Here is a 15,188-nt window from a genome sequence, read left to right on the forward strand (position 1 = left end):
GGATAAGAATTTATCCTTCTAATTCAGGGACGAGTTAAGTAAAATTCCAAACAAGACATCCTTAGCCTCAGATGCTCCTGAAAAGGGCATTTCAAAAGAAATTTATTTCAACTTGCTTTTCTACATAGAGTATATGACAAACTCTAATGATAGGAAGACAACTAGAGTTGGACCCAAGAACTTGGTCCAAGGCCTGGCTCAGTCACTATTTAATAAAAGTCAGCTCTTCTTAAGAGATTCCTATGTGGCAAAAGTTACATAAAACGCTTTACATTGACTGACAAAAATAATCTTCACCCTACCTTATGAGGAACATGCTATTATTATTTAAACCTTGCAGATGAGGACACTGAGGCACGGAGGGTTATAGAATTTGCAAAGATTATATAACTACCAGGAATTCAATATAGGTAGTGTTCCGCCAAGAACCCATGCTTTTTTTTTTTTTTTTTGAGACAAGAGATGCACCATCTTGCCCTTGGTAGAGTGCTGTACCATCACAGCTCAGCAACCTCAAACTCACGGGCTTAAGCGATTCTCTTGCCTCAGCCTCCCAAGTAGCTAGGACTATAGGCACCCACCACAATGCCTGGCTATTTTTTGGTTGCAGTTGTCATTGTTGTTTAGCAGGTCCAGGCCATGTTTGAACCCGCCAGCCTCGGTGTATGAGGCTGATGCCGTAACCACTATGCTATGGGCATCAAGCCAAGAACCCATGCTTTTAATTAACGTTCTATAAATGTACAACCTTGAGCCCTTTCTTTCCAAAGGCTCAGATAACTTATCTCCAACATGATGACAATAAAACCTTTTCTCCCTATTTCCCTGGGTCATTTTAAGGAAGAAGTGAAATAATACATACGTAAAAGTCTCAGTAAATTGTAAGTCATTACAGTTTTCAGTTTCTTTCCTAGTTTTCAGAAATGAGCAAGATGAATCTTAAGTAAAATTCTGAAGGAAATGTCCATTTTGAACCAAAAGGTTTACACTTGGGCAGATCACCTGGCATTATTTACCTTGCTACATTGCTGTACTTAGAAACTGGCTATAATATCCTTTGGTAGAAAATATAAGCGTATCATGCAGAAAGATATAGAGTGAGAGATGAGGGCCCAACCTTGATTTCAGCCCTTACTAATTCATATTCTCTTATTGAGATTTCCCATCTGTTCTGTACAACTTGGTTTCCCATCTTATGAGAACAAATAACATACATCTGTGTGCTTTGTACAACATATCAAGCAATAAGATGCTGATAATTCTACTCTCAAACAAGAATAAAGTGCAACTTAAGCAGGAGGAGGAGGAGAGGATGCCACTGATAGGGACCCAGCCCTCAAAGATTGTGGAGCAGGTTGGGGTAGGAGGAGTTTTGTTGTTGTTTTAGTCACAGTTGCCTGAAGCCACTCTTTGACTTGAGTCCTCTCCTTCCACATGGAAACTATGTACTCTGAAATCCTTTCATTCAGATGCCAAAATATTTGAACATCTCCTGTGTTCCTAGCATTGTATGAATGATTTTAAACACCAGGGATACAACAATAATGAAAATAGAGCCACTGATTTTAGGAACTTAACATTCTAGAGAGGGAGACATGTAACAAACAAAGCATTATGCTAAATAATAGCACAGGATCAGTGCTAGAAGGAAAGTTACAATGATGGGTGAGATGATGGGGTAGAAGAGAGACCCACTTTGAGTGGGCAGCAAAAATGGAGATGCTGAAGGTGAAGGACAGACAGGTTTGTGGCATTTTTTAAAGGCAGAACTGACATACCTTCCTGATGGGGCAGATGTGGATTAGAAGATGACTACTAGACTTCTGAACAAAGCAAGAAGAAGGACTATGTCACCATTTACTCATATGTGGAAAGTTGGAGGAAGGCTTTATCAAAGTCAAGAGTAGCATTTGGGATGTTCATTTTGAAATGCCTGTATGACGTTCAAATGACAAGTTGAATGTATGAGTTCATAACCTGAAGGAAAGTTCTAGATTGACAGGGGGCAGAGGATAGAATATCATAAACTTATACATGGTACTTAAAATCATACTGACTTTTTATTTTAGAGAGGGGTCTATGTTGCTCAACCTGATCTTGAACTCCTGAGATCATGTGATCCTCCCCCCTCAGCCTCCCAAGTAGCTGGGACTATATCACCACACCTGACTTCATGTTGACATTTTGATTAATAACAGAATCTGAAAAACTTTCAAGAACAAATAATTTTTAAACCCCTATTAGTGAAATTTCAGGAAGACTAGAAATTTAAAATATATATATATATATTTCCAGCCAGAAATGAGATAGAATTCTCAGGTCCCTGCAAATCATACCAAAGGAGTGATCTGCTACTGTGGTGGGAATACAGTATAATGGAATGAGATAGGGTTTGGCTTGAGTTTCAGTTCTGCCATTGCTAATTGTGTGTCCTTAAAAAAGTTTATTTGCGGAGGCGGAGCAAGATGGCAGCCGAGTAACAGCTTCCTTGCATCTGGGCACCGTGAGTCTGGGGAGTTAGGACTCCAGGCATCTCTGGCTGGTGGGAACTGCCTATCATCACTCCTATGAGGATACAGGGAGTCAGCGAGAGACTTCTGGACCCCAAGAGGAGGACTAAATCCGTGGAAAACCGGCAAGTGGTCGCGTGTGTTCAATCCGTCTAAACCCGCCCACAACTGTAAGTTCAGTAGCAGCGAGACTGCAAACCAGAAAGGCCTTACCTGTGAACTGTTTTGATGTCCTTGGACTTGGCACTGAGTTGAACTGCCTTGGGGAAGGCCTGAGCGGGAGTGCGAGAACTTTGGCCGTTGTCTAGGGCCCCAGTCTGAGCCGCTGAGCCAGACGGAGCTAATAGTGTTTGGCGGTGGGTCACACGGATCCATTGTCAGCGATCTGCCCCGGCAAGCTCCGCCCTCAGAGTCGCAGAGCTAGAAACGGGTGGGAGCTGGTAACCCAGCAACCAAGTAGCCTAAGGGTGGGGACTGAGCCGCCTTGCAGCCCTAACCCTCAGGGGCAGAGTGAGACCGGTTTTGGCACACTGAGTAAGTGGATAGCCACTTCAGCAGCGATTCCAGCAAGAAAGCTGGGAAAGCTTCTGCTCAACAAGTTTACAAGTTCGAAGTGCCTTTTAAGTAGGCTGAAGAGAGATTCAGGGTGTCTACCTGCTGGGGTTTGAGTAATCAGCAGCCTCCAGTCGTATCTGAACTGTGACTAACATCTCATACCCCAGAAGACCACGTGTTGCCCAGACAATATTCAATAACATATACAAACTGCTTTGTTTTTGGTTGTGTATTTTTTTCTTTCTTTTTTTGCTTGGTTGTTTTTTTTGTTTGTTTATTTTAACGTTGCTGATATTCTTTTGTTTTTTTAATTTCAATCTTTTCCACACAGATCCCTTTTTCTTTCTCAATTTTGCTAGTTTAATTATAATTTCCCATTGCTGCTTTTTTTAATAACTTCAACTTCATTTTTGCTAGTGTTTCTACCGATATAATTTGGTTTTTCACCCAATTTTATCCCTGTAAAGTTTTCTGTTTTCTTCTTTTGGTTTGATTTATAGCATTTTTGTCTTTCCTCTCTACTTGGTGGAGGTGGGGTACTGTGTCTGACCAGGTTAGCAAAGAGCTGCTGACCTCAAGGGAACCACGCAACTGGGCACCCCCAGAAGGTGGGGTTTTTTAAGGTTGTGTCAAAGTACCCTACTGTACACCTATATTTCCCTGTCTCCCTCTTTCTGTGCCTCTCTTCTTTTTGTCAATATTCCTTATACCCACCCCCTCTCCTTTCTCTATCTTTCTTTTTTTCTTATCACTCGGTCCTCCTTTCTTTCATCCCCTTTTTTTTTGCTCTTCAACCTTCTCACCCTTCTGGTCCTGTAACCTTTAGTCCACAGGCACAAGAACTTAAAGAGCAAGAGGAAGTGAAAGGAAAATTAGGGCAAGCAAACAGATAAAAGAAATCACTCATGAGGAAGAATCAGCAGAAAACTCCAGGCAACGTGAAGAACCAGTCTAGAACAACCCCACCAAGGGACCATGAGGTAGCTACTGCAGAGGATTCCACCTATACAGAAATGTTAGGAATGACAGAAAGGGAATTTAGAATACACATGTTGAAAACAATGAAAGAAATGATGGAAACAATGAAGGAAATTGCTAATAAAGTGGAAAATAACCAAAAGGAAATCCAAAAACAGAATCAAATAAGAGATGAACGATATGAAGAATATAAAAAGGATATAGCAGACCTGAAGGAACTGAAACAGTCAATTAGGGAACTTAAAGATGCAATGGAAAGTATCAGCAACAGGTTAGACCATGCAGAAGAAAGAATTTCAGAGGTAGAAGACAAAGTTCTTGAGATAACTCAGACAGTAAAAGAGGCAGAAAAGAAGAGAGAGAAAGCAGAACGTTCACTGTCAGAATTATGGGACTTTATGAAGCGTTCCAACATACGAGTTATAGGAATTCCAGAAGGGGAAGAAGAATGCCCCACAGGAATGGAAGCCATACTAGAGAATATTATAAAAGAAAATTTCCCAAACATCACCAAAGATTCTGACACACTGCTTTCAGAGGGATATCGGACCCCGGGTCGCCTCAACTCTATCCGAGCTTCTCCAAGACACATTGTGATGAACCTGTCCAAAGTCAAGACAAAAGAAAAGATTCTGCAAGCTGCCAGGAGTAAGCGCCAGTCGACCTACAGGGGCAAATCCATCAGAGTTACCACAGACTTCTCTAATGAAACTTTCCAAGCAAGAAGACAATGGTCATCTACCTTTAATCTACTTAAACAGAACAATTTTCAGCCCAGAATTCTGTACCCTGCTAAGCTAAGCTTCAAAATTGACGGAGAAATCAAATCATTTACGGATATACAAACATTGAGGAAATTCGCCACAACAAGACCAGCTCTACAGGAAATACTTCAACCTGTTCTGCACACTGACCACCACAATGGATCAGCAGCAAAGTAAGAACTCAGAAATCAAAGGACAGAACCTAACCTCCACACTGATGCAAAAGATAAAACTAAGCAATGGACTCTCACCAAATAAGACGAATAGAATACTACCACACTTATCCATTATCTCAATAAATGTTAATGGCTTGAATTCCCCACTGAAGAGACATAGATTGGCTGACTGGATTAAAAAACACAAGCCATCCATTTGCCGTCTGCAAGAAACACACCTGGCTTCAAAAGACAAATTAAAGCTCCGAGTCAAGGGTTGGAAGACAATTTTTCAGGCAAATGGAATTCAGAAGAAAAGAGGAGTTGCAATCTTATTTTCAGATACATGTGGATTTAAAGCAACTAAAGTCAAAAAAGACAAAGATGGTCACTTTATATTGGTCAAGGGAAAACTACAACAAGAAGACATTTCAATTCTAAATATTTATGCACCCAATTTAAATGCTCCCAGATTCTTGAAGCAGACCTTACTCAGTCTGAACAATATGATATCTGATAATACCATCATAACAGGGGACTTTAACACACCTCTTACAGAGCTGGACAGATCCTCTAAACAGAAATTAAACAAAGATGTAAGAGATTTAAATGAGACCCTAGACCAACTATGCTTGATAGACGTATATAGAACACTCCACCCCAAAGATAAAGAATATACATTCTTCTCATCACCCCATGGAACATTCTCCAAAATTGATCATATCCTGGGACACAAAACAAATATCAACAGAATCAAAAGAATTGAAATTTTACCTTGTATCTTTTCAGACCATAAGGCACTAAAGATGGAACTCAACTCTAACAAAAATGCTCAACCCCACCCAAAGGCATGGAAATTAAACAATCTTCTGTTGAATAACAGATGGGTGAAGGAAGAAATAAAACAGGAAATCATTAACTTCCTTGAGCATAACAACAATGAAGACACAAGCTACCAAAACCTGTGGGATACTGCAAAAGCAGTTTTGAGAGGAAAATTCATCGCTTTAGATGCCTACATTCGAAAAACAGAAAGAGAGCACATCAACAATCTCACAAGAGATCTTATGGAATTGGAAAAAGAAGAACAATCTAAGCCTAAACCCAGTAGAAGAAAAGAAATATCCAAAATCAAATCAGAGATCAATGAAATTGAAAACAAAAGAATCATTCAGAAAATTAATGAAACAAGGAGTTGGTTTTTTGAAAAAATAAATAAAATAGATAAACCATTGGCCAGACTAACTAGAAATAGAAAAGTAAAATCTCTAATAACCTCAATCAGAAACGATAAAGGGGAAATAACAACTGATCCCACAGAGATACAAGAGATCATCTCTGAATACTACCAGAAACTCTATGCCCAGAAATTTGACAATGTGAAGGAAATGGATCAATATTTGGAATCACACCCTCTCCCTAGACTTAGCCAGGAAGAAATAGACCTCCTGAACAGACCAATTTCAAGCACTGAGATCAAAGAAACAATAAAAAAGCTTCCAACTAAAAAATGCCCTGGTCCAGATGGCTTCACTCCAGAATTCTATCAAACCTTCAAGGAAGAGCTTATTCCTGTACTGCAGAAATTATTCCAAAAAATTGAGAAAGAAGGAATCTTCCCCAACACATTCTATGAAGCAAACATCACCCTGATACCAAAACCAGGAAAAGACCCAAGCAAAAAGGAGAATTTCAGACCAATCTCACTCATGAATATAGATGGAAAAATTCTCAACAAAATCCTAGCCAATAGATTACAGCTTATCATCAAAAAAGTCATTCATCATGATCAAGTAGGCTTCATCCCAGGGATGCAAGGCTGGTTCAACATACGCAAGTCCATAAACGTTATCCACCATATTAACAGAGGCAAAAATAAAGATCACATGATCCTCTCAATAGATGCAGAAAAAGCATTTGATAAAATCCAGCATCCTTTTCTAATTAGAACACTGAAGAGTATAGGCATAGCTGGCACATTTCTAAAACTGATTGAAGCTATCTATGACAAACCCACAGCCAATATTTTACTGAATGGAGTAAAACTGAAAGCTTTTCCTCTTAGAACTGGAACCAGACAAGGTTGTCCTCTGTCACCTTTACTATTCAACATAGTGCTGGAAGTTCTAGCCAATACAATTAGGCAAGACAAGGAAATAAAGGGAATCCAAATGGGAGCAGAGGAGGTCAAACTCTCCCTCTTTGCTGACGACATGATCTTATACTTAGAGAACCCCAAAGACTCAACCACAAGACTCCTAGAAGTCATCAGAAAATACAGTAATGTTTCAGGATATAAAATCAATGTCCACAAGTCAGTAGCCTTTGTATACACCAATAACAGTCAAGATGAGAAGCTAATTAAGGACACAACTCCCTTCACCATAGTTTCAAAGAAAATGAAATACCTAGGAATATACCTAACGAAGGAGGTGAAGGACCTCTATAAAGAAAACTATGAAATCCTCAGAAAGGAAATAGCAGAGGATATTAACAAATGGAAGAACATACCATGCTCATGGATGGGAAGAATCAACATTGTTAAAATGTCTATACTTCCCAAAGCAATCTACCTATTCAATGCCATTCCTATCAAAGTACCTACATCGTACTTTCAAGATTTGGAAAAAATGATTCTGCGTTTTGTATGGAACCGGAAAAAACCCCGTATAGCTAAGGCAGTTCTTAGTAACAAAAATAAAGCTGGGGGCATCAGCATACCAGATTTTAGTCTGTACTACAAAGCCATAGTGCTCAAGACAGCATGGTACTGGCACAAAAACAGAGACATAGACACTTGGAATCGAATTGAACACCAAGAAATGAAACTAACATCTTACAACCACCTAATCTTTGATAAACCAAACAAGAACTTACCTTGGGGGAAAGACTCCCTATTCAATAAATGGTGTTGGGAGAACTGGATGTCTACATGTAAAAGACTGAAACTGGACCCACACCTTTCCCCACTCACAAAAATTGATTCAAGATGGATAAAGGACTTAAATTTAAGGCATGAAACAATAAAAATCCTCAAAGAAAGCATAGGAAAAACACTGGAAGATATTGGCCTGGGGGAAGACTTCATGAAGAAGACTGCCATGACAATGGCAACAACAACAAAAATAAACAAATGGGACTTCATTAAACTGAAAAGCTTCTGTACAGCTAAGGAGACAATAACCAAAGCAAAGAGACAACCTACACAATGGGAAAGGATATTTGCATATTTTCAATCAGACAAAAGCTTGATAACCAGGATCTATAGAGAACTCAAATTAATCCACATGAAAAAAGCCAACAATCCCTTATATCAATGGGCAAGAGACATGAATAGAACTTTCTCTAAAGACGACAGACGAATGGCTAACAAACACATGAAAAAATGTTCATCATCTCTATATATTAGAGAAATGCAAATCAAAACAACCCTGAGATATCATCTAACCCCAGTGAGAATGGCCCACATCACAAAATCTCAAAACTGCAGATGCTGGCGTGGATGTGGAGAGAAGGGAACACTTTTACACTGCTGGTGGGACTGCAAACTAGTACAACCTTTCTGGAAGGAAGTATGGAGAAACCTCAAAGCACTCAACCTAGACCTCCCATTCGATCCTGCAATCCCATTACTGGGCATCTACCCAGAAGGAAAAAAATCCTTTTATCATAAGGACACTTGTACTAGACTGTTTATTGCAGCTCAATTTACCATTGCCAAAATGTGGAAACAGCCTAAATGCCCACCAACCCAGGAATGGATTAACAAGCTGTGGTATATGTATACCATGGAATACTATTCAGCCATTAAAAAAAATGGAGACTTTACATCCTTCGTATTAACCTGGATGGAAGTGGAAGACATTATTCTTAGTAAAGCATCACAAAAATGGAGAAGCATGAATCCTATGTACTCAATCTTGACATGAGGACAATTAATGACAATTAAGGTTATGGGGGGGGGAGCAGAAAGAGGGATGGAGGGAGGAGGGTGGGGCCTTAGTGTGTGTCACATTTTATGGGGGCAAGACATGATTGCAAGAGGGACTTTACCTAACAATTGCAATCAGTGTAACTGGCTTATTGTACCCTCAATGAATCCCCAACAATAAAAAAAAAAAAAAAGTTTATTTGCCCTTTTGATCCTCTGTATAATTATCTAAACAACAGAAATAAAAAATACCTTGAAAGTTGTTGTGAAAAATGTAAATAATATCTGCAAAAATGTCTAGCACAGTGTCTAGCATAGTGTCAGTAAATGGTAGCAACATTAAATGTTTCTCCTTCTCTGCACAGTAAAATGACTTGAGAGGCATACCCCTGCTTTCATGCCTCATTCTTCCCTTGATTCACTCTGAACATGTTTCCCATCCCTCATTCCGCTGGATCTGCTCTTGTCAAACTCTTGATACTCCCCCCTCCTCATATCTTCCACTATCTTAGTAAATGGCCCCATCCAATAGTGCTCTGCCAAAATCCTACCCATCAGCACATACTGTTAACCCCATTCCTGAGATATATGCACAACCTGTTTCATCTCTGCTTCCAAACCCTAATACTGGGCCACCAGTGGTTCTCACCTGAACCGCTGCTGAAATGACCTCCAAGATTCCATTGCATATATTCTTCCACACCAGCCAAAGTGAACTTTGGAAGACATAAGTTGGGTTGTGTCGCTTACACACTTAAAATCTGTCCATGGCTTTCCATTGCACTTAGAATAAAATCTAAGTTGTTTACCATAGTTCACAAAAGCTTAACGGACTGGGCCTCAGCCTCCTCTCTGCTCATCTCATTCTGCTGGTCCTCCAGCACACTACTCTCCCTCCTCACCAGCCCTCCTCTTTCCTCTAAGCTTGATTCTCCTTCAGGCTCTTGCCCCGGTTATTTTTGTTTGTTTGTTTGTTTTTTGAAACAGAGTCTCACTCTGTTGCCCTGGGTAAAGTGTCATGGCAATAGACCTCACAGCGACCTCAAACTCTTGGGCTCAAGTGATCCTCTTGCCGCGGCTTCCCAAGTAGCTGGGACTATAAGTGCCTGCCCCAACGCCCAGCAAGTTTTCTATTTTTGTTTATTTTTAACTTAATTGTTATTAAATCATAACTGTATACATTTGTGGGGTATAATGTTGTGATGATTTGATATACAATGTGACATGCTTACATCAAACTGATTAACATAACCATTACCTCACTTACTTATTTTTTGTGGTAAGACATTTATAATACACTCTTAGTTGTTTTGAAATGTAACCTTGCATTGTGCATAGTAGTGAGATCCCACCAAATCCCCTCCCTCCACTAATCCTCCCCCCTCCCTCTCCTCTTCCTCCTATCCCCTCCCTCTTTCTGGGCTATCTTTGTGTTTTATCACTTGTACAAAAGTGTAAGTGATTATATATTGGTTTCATAGTAGTATTGAGTACATTTGATAATTTTTTTCCATTCTTGAGATACTATAAGAAGAAGAATAGCTCCATCTAGGTAAACACAAAAGATGTAAAGTCTACATCTTTTTATGGCTGCATAGTATTCCATAGTATATATACACCACAATGTGTTAATCCATTCGTGGGTTGATGGGCATTTAGGCTGCTTCCACAACGTGGCAATTATGAATTGGGCTGCAATAAACATTCTGATCCAAATGTCTTTTTTGTAAAATGATTTTTGTTCATCTGGGTAGATACCTAGTAATGGAATTGCAGGATGGTCTTGCTCTTGCTCAGGCTGGTCTTGAACTCCTGAGCTTAAGGGATCCACCCACCTCAGCCTTTCAGTGTGGTAGGATTACAGGCATGAGCCACCACACCCAAGCTTCTTGCCCTGTTGTTTCCTCTGCCTGTAACTCTCTGCCCCAGATCTTCCCCTGGGCTGGCTGCTTCTCATCATTCTCAGAGAGACCTCCACTGGCCACCCAGTCTAAGGTAGCACCCACCCTTTCAATGATTCTCCTGCTTTATTTCCATCATGTAGCCTGCTTTATTTTGTTTTTACTATTTATTATTACTTGAAATTATCTTGTTTATCTATGTGTTTGGTGGGGCCTTAGTGTGTGTCACACTTTATGGGGGCAAGACATGATTGCAAGAGGGACTTTACCTAACAATTGCAATCAGTGTAACTGGCTTATTGTACTCTCAATGAATCCCCAACAATAAAAAAAAAAAAAAAAAAAAAAAAGAATATATGCTCCAAGAGGGCAGAGACTGATTTCTCTCATTCATCTCGATATCCTTTGCCCCCAGACAGAGCCTAACACACAATATATACTTGAAAACATTTTTCAGTGAGAGAATGAGTGAAGAGCAGTGGTTCCTGCTCTGCCCATGTACAAAGCTGAGACACAGGTTTACAGAATGCCACACTCTATTTGGATCAGCGTTTGCTACTTGGCCGGATTCTTCTGCCTTATCTGTCTGCCTTTTCTTACATCTGCTTCCACCCATATTTAAATACCATCTCCCAAGGCTCAACTAGTTGTTAAACTCTATCTCTTAAACATCTATTTCTCTCTCGTCCTCTTCTGCCCATGTTTACCTCAGGCCTTCATTATCTTCACCGTATCATCTTACAGTCTCTTAATCGGTGTTTCTCTCTCCCATTTCTAGTTTTTCTACACTTTCAGCCTTCAGAGTTTCCACTCTTGAGCACAGTCCCAAGCCAGCTTGGAAAAGGACCTCTTTGGTCAGGCCTCAGGACACCAACACAAGTGAGAGAAATCAGTGCCTGCTCTCTCGGAGCAGATATTCTAACAGAGGGGAGACAGATAATACAGAAATAACCACATGGATTAAAACTAGGTCGTTTCAAGTATTACAAATAATATAAAGAAAATAAAGCAGGGTTACTGATGGAGCTTCACTGAAAGGGTGGGTGCTCCTTTAGATGAGGCAGCCAGGAAGGTCTCTCTGAGCCTCTGTGAGCACCACCATTCACACCTCACCACGTGCACCCTGCTCTAGCCATTCCTGGATGATTTTCAAATGTCCTGCTGTCTTCCCCCTCTTTGCCCTGATACAGACTCTTTCTTCAGCTAGAAATGCCTTTCCAAGCCGGACACTGTGGCTCACGTCTATAAACCCAGCAGTTGGGAGGCAGAGGCGACTGGATTACCTAAACTCATAGGTTTGAGACCAGCCTGAGCCAGAGCGAGACCTCATCTCTAAAAATAGCCGGGCGTTGTGGTGGGCACCTGTAGTCCCAGCTACTCAGGAGGCTGAGGCAAGAGAATCACTTAAGCCCAAGAGTTTGAGGTTGCTGGGAGCTTGATGCCACAGCACACAGCACTCTACCGGGGGCAATAAAGTGAGACTCTATCTCAAAAAAAAAAAAAAGAAAAAGAAAAGAAAAGAAAGAAATGCCTTTCCATCAGCCTCCACCCCCATCTGTATGTTAAACTCACAATCTTTCTTCAATCCCCAACTCAAGGATCTCCTTTTCTACAAAATCTTCTCCAATCTTCCAATTCCACACGGGCCTTGTTTTTTTCTGTACTTCCACTCTAGAACATACATGCATTATTTTATTTTGCAAACTATGTAGCAACTACTTATTAGCTTGATACAATATTGTGAGGTCCCTGGTGATAGAAAATGGGTTTTATCCTTGTATATCTAGCACTCTGCCTGGAATATAAAAATATGTTTCTAATAAACATTTGTTGATGGAGAAAATGAAGACACTAAAGGTAAATACATACAACCACTCAACAAACATGCATTATAAATAAGCTGTGTTTCCACATCTCCGTTCAAAACGTATCTATAAAAGGTGTCGTGTATGGTCATTTCAGTATTCACCATGAAAGAGTGATGATGAATAGAAATTATATATCCTGTTATACAAACCCTGCTTAATTATTTAGCTCAAAGCTGAGAGACTTCCAAATCCCACAGTTTTTTAAATTATTTGTATAAATTTAAGGAGTACAAGGGCAATTTTTGTGAGAACCATTTGTCATCACCTATGTATCTCCTCTGTTTGTAACGTTGAAAATGTCCACTTAACAAAATCCCTTCCTTGGCATGAATCTTATCACTGCATTTAGAAAACAAAGAAAAAAAGAATAGCAGTCTATCATGAGAGTTCCAGGTTGTTTTGGAAGTCCTGAGCCGAATGCACAGATTAATTCTTTTAATAGTTCTTACAAATACAGAGCCACTGAGCAGATGCCGAAAGGAAGGGAAATGCTTAGTGCTTTTTTTTTTTAATTTCAAAATATTTTTTAATTTCAAAATATTAAAATAATTTAATTTCAAAACATGATGGGTTATACATGTTTGTGGTTACCACATGGATCATTTTTGTAATGCCTGAGTCCTGGCTATAGGTGTGCCCATCACCCAAATAGTGTTCACAGTACACATTAGGTTGGTTTAGGTTGGAAAATTCTATCTTGGTTAGAGTTGGGATCTAACCTCCATAGTCTCTATGGAGGCTCTAACAATTCTTGGTCCCCCAAAGATAAGCAGTTTCTGTTCTGTGCTTACACACTGATAATGACAAAGTGAGGCCTCCTGAGTTAATGACATGCAAAAGGTCAAAGAAATTGATGATCCCTGCCTCTCCTACCCCCTTCTTCCTTAGTTGCTTTTTGCTGAGTTTTAGTTTCAATTCAATAGTGAGAACATGTTGTGTTTGTTTTTCTATTTTTGAGAAACTTCTCTTAGGAGGTCTCTAGTTCCATCCAAATTGTTGCAAAAGGTATCAATTCATCTTTTTATGGCTGACTAGTACTCTGGTATACATATACCACATTGTATTAATCTGCTCTTGAATTGATGGCCACTTGGATTGATTACAAACCTTTGCAATTGTGAATTGTGCTGTAATAAACATTCCAGTGTAGGTATCTTTTTGATAAAATGACTTCTTTTCCTTGGGGTAGATACCCAGTAGTAGAATTCCTAGATCAAATTGTAGGTCTACTTTTAATTCTTTGAGGAATCTCTATACTATTTGCCATAGAGGTTGTACTAATTTGCAGTCCCCTCTTGCAAAGTGCTAGAAATACAAGGATAAAGTATATTTTATATAAGCATTCCTTTTTCTTCATCCATACCAGCATCTATTGTTTGTGGGCCTTTTAATAAAAGCCTTTCTCACTGGGGTAAGGGTGACATCTCACTGTGGTTTTAATTTGCATTTTCCCTGATGATTAGGGACATCAAGCATTTTTTATGTGTTTCTTGGCCATTTGTTTTGTATCTTGAGAAGCAATTGTTCATGCCTTTTGTCCACTTTTTAGTAGTGTTTTTGTTTTTATTCTTGCTAATTTACTTGAGTTCTTTGTAAATTCTGGTTATCAGCCTTTTATTAGATGTAGCTTGCAAAAATTTTCTCCCATTCTGTAGGTTGTCTATTTGCTCTGTTGACTGTTTCCTTAGCTGTGCAGAAGCTTTTAGTTTACTCATATCTCACTTATTAATTTTTGTTGTTACCATGATTGCCATTGGGTCTTTTTCATAAATTCTTTGCCTAGACTAATATGTAGAAGAGTTTTTCCTACATTTTCCTCTAGAATTCTTAGATCTATGTCTTTTATCCACCTTGAATTAATTTCTGTGAGTAGTAAGAGGTAGGGGTTCTGTTTCATTCTTCTGCATGTGGCTATCCAATTTTCCCAGCACCATTTATTGAATAAGCTTCCTTTCCCCAGTGTATGCTGTTGTCTGCTTTGTCAAAGATCAGCTGGTTGTAGATGGAAGTGCTCAGTGTTATTTTGGTCAATCTTGAAAATACGGTGAACACTGACAAGCAAACAGAGCACCCTGAGACAGCAGAGTCAGTGTTAATGATGGAAGTGTGCTATAAATATAAGCCTCGGGGTCAGGGGGGAATCCCTAAAAATAGCTGAGAAACTAAAGTGGGATACACATCTCAGCTGTTACATAAGGTCTCTTCTGTCCTGAGCAAACAAGTTATCTTCCCTACCTTTTAAGATCTGTTCTTAAACAGGTAGCACATGCCTGTAATGCTAGCATTCTGGGAGGCCAAAGCAAGAGGCTCTCTTGAGCCCAAGAGTTTGAGGTTGCTGTGAGCTATGACATCCAGAAAAAAATCTGTTCTTCTTACCATTAAAGTTAGCGTATTATCTTTATAAAATTCCCTTTGAAAAGCACCTAGAAAGGCTTCTCTTGTGCAAACTTAATTATCATTACTGCTTTGACTGGTTAATTTGCCATATTTTCAAAGTGAATGCAGTGTCTAGGAGGTAAGAATGAT

This window comes from Nycticebus coucang, chromosome 11 (genome assembly GCF_027406575.1).
Source record: "Nycticebus coucang isolate mNycCou1 chromosome 11, mNycCou1.pri, whole genome shotgun sequence".
Taxonomy (NCBI): domain Eukaryota; kingdom Metazoa; phylum Chordata; class Mammalia; order Primates; family Lorisidae; genus Nycticebus; species Nycticebus coucang.